Raw genomic sequence first — 2,728 nt, 5'->3', positions numbered from 1 at the left:
GAAAATACTTTTTCCTCTCATTTGGCATCTTGCTCGATTTTGGATTTTCTGCCAAGACTCTCAAAACCCTCGAGCTTTCTTCATGTTTCCATCATCTAGACAATATTGGTAGGCATATTCAAGCAGTAAATCCTAGCTGAAACCATTTCTTTTGTTCTGCTTTCTTCAAAGAACCAGCCATGGCAGATAGAGTTTTGAAGAATTCCAAGCAAGCTTGAGCTGAAACAACTTCATCATCCATCATTTAGAGCTGGAATCTTCAACTGTTTGGGCAATTACCATCAAATAACCACTGTTCTATCAACTTGCTTCAAAAACAAGTAAGTTTTCCACTACCTCCTTGCTCCAATCCATGCCATGTGTTATGTAGGTCTTTGTATGCTAGTTTCCATGCATTTTATTTTGTTTAAAATGGTGCTCTCATGATGAAGAAATCTTGATTTTCATTTTTGTGAGCATTTGCATTTTTCTTCGATTTGGTTTGAACATGATGATTTATTGAAAAGTGATGATATATTCGTGGTATTGAAGGCTTGATGATGCTATTGGCATGCTTGGTTTCATTTTCTGAACATTTCGAAATTCCATGTTTGAACATTGATGAGTGAATACTGCTGCTGTCCAAACTTATGCTACACCCAGATTTCCACTTGTTGTGTTTGTTTTGTTGTCATTTTGATGTTGCATAGGGAGGTTCCATTGGCCAGGCTTTTGATTGTGTCTGTTTGAAGTTGTCTGTGTGATGATTGACACTGTTATATTCGAACCCTATCATTGATTCTCAGAAGTTCGCATGAATGCTTTTGTTTGATTTTGTTTTTTTTGCTGTATGAACATCACTACCATGCTGTTGCCATGCTACTGGAATTTGAATTGTTGATGCTGGCACTAGAACAAGTTGATGTTTTTACCCTGCTGCTAAACACTACCACTGTTGTTGCCCAGAATTCATGAACATGCTTGAGGATGTTGCTGTTGTGTATTTACATGTTATTGTCATTAATTCATCACCCTGCTCCTGTGCAATTCTTTTGGAAACGTGTTTTTAAGCATGAACATGAAATGAGCACTGTTCCATCTAAACCTTAAACTCCGCCCAACAAGTTTTCATGTTTGTATTGGTTTGTTATTTGTAATGTGGATTACATGAAGAGCATTATCATTGACTTTGCTGTGTGAATGAGTCCATTTGAAATTTGTCATTTGATGTCTGAACATGATGAGCATGAGCTGCCATGATAATTAAACCTTGCTGCTATGTGCTGTTGTTCTAAAACCATAAACCCCTGCTGTTCATGAGCTTCACCTGTTTTAATTTCCAGAAATTTGAATGTTGTGTTTTGGTTAGTATTGATTGATGCTCCTGTACCAATGTCCTGCTAAATGATATGCTGTTGGGTGATGGTCGATTTTTTTGTTTTGATGTTGATGAACCATAAACATGAAATTGATGCTGCTATTGCTGTTTTGAACTTGGCCCAGAAATCCATGCTGTTTATATACTGTTATGTGCTGTTGTTTTGTTTATGAACATGCTGCCATGCTAAAACCATGCTGCAATTTTGAAACATGTTGTTGCTTTTGTTTGTTTTATTTGACATGATAATTGTTGCTGCTATGCCATGCTGCTGTTTCGAAACTTGCCATGACTTCAATGTTGGTTACATGAACCCTGCTTGCTAAATCCATGATGATGTATGTTTGTGCTGAGTTATTTTGATGCTGAAGAACATATGCTGCTATTGCTGAGTTTCAATTGGTGATGAATTTGATACCATGACCATTGCTGTTGTTGAATGTGCCATGCTGTTTGTGATGAACCATAAAACTTGTCCAAGAAATTTCACATGCTTTGTGTTGATTATGATTGGTTATGTTTGCATGAACTTGCATGTTTATGGTGTTGGGTTGTAGATGCTTGATCATAGTTTGATTGTTATGTTGCATGCCACTGTTAGTTGATTTTGTTTTGTTGATTGGCTTGAAGATAAAATGCCTTGGCCATGCTGTGAATAAACCATGATTTTGATGATGATATCATACTGCTGTCTTGCAAAACTTCCATGTCCAGAATTCACTTTGTTTCATATTCTGTTTGTTGGTTGTTGTTGTTGTTTTGCCTTGCCTGTGTACTGTTACATTGGAAGCTAGCCAATTAGAACATTTCGCTTGGCCCTTCAAAACTCTGCCGTTTTGTTAAGTGATGCGTGTATTTACACCTATGCCATGCGCTGACTTTAGTTTGACCCATTAGTTCATGTCTTTTGTTCATGTTGCTTCAATTATTCATCAATCTTCACAAATTAATTTCTCATTCATTTTTATTCCAAAAATCTTGAAATTTTTTCCTCATATTCATGAATGTGTCCTTCATTTTATGGTGAATTTTAATTAATTTTTCATTGGCTGGATTTTAATTGATAAATATTTTCTTGACATGTATGCCAAAATAATACCTTGTGCCATTCTCTTTGTGAAATTGTCATATTGCATCCATTGCCTTTGAAATTTTTTGTGGTAAAACTAGACACTTTGACCTTCATTTCCATATAAGGTTTGTGCATTTATCATTTGTGGATTGATAGTTATGATTTTTTGAAGTTGTGTGTTGCATTTGGTGCTATACCATGATCATGCATTTTCACAATTTTTGTTCACACACTTCCCTGCATCCAAATGACTCCAAATTTTGCATGAATGATCCCTTGTATGTCTAGTTCATGTATGA

This window comes from Lathyrus oleraceus, chromosome 6 (assembly GCF_024323335.1).
Source record: "Lathyrus oleraceus cultivar Zhongwan6 chromosome 6, CAAS_Psat_ZW6_1.0, whole genome shotgun sequence".
NCBI classification, from domain to species: Eukaryota; Viridiplantae; Streptophyta; class Magnoliopsida; order Fabales; family Fabaceae; genus Lathyrus; species Lathyrus oleraceus.
This window is presented reverse-complemented; position numbering follows the sequence as displayed.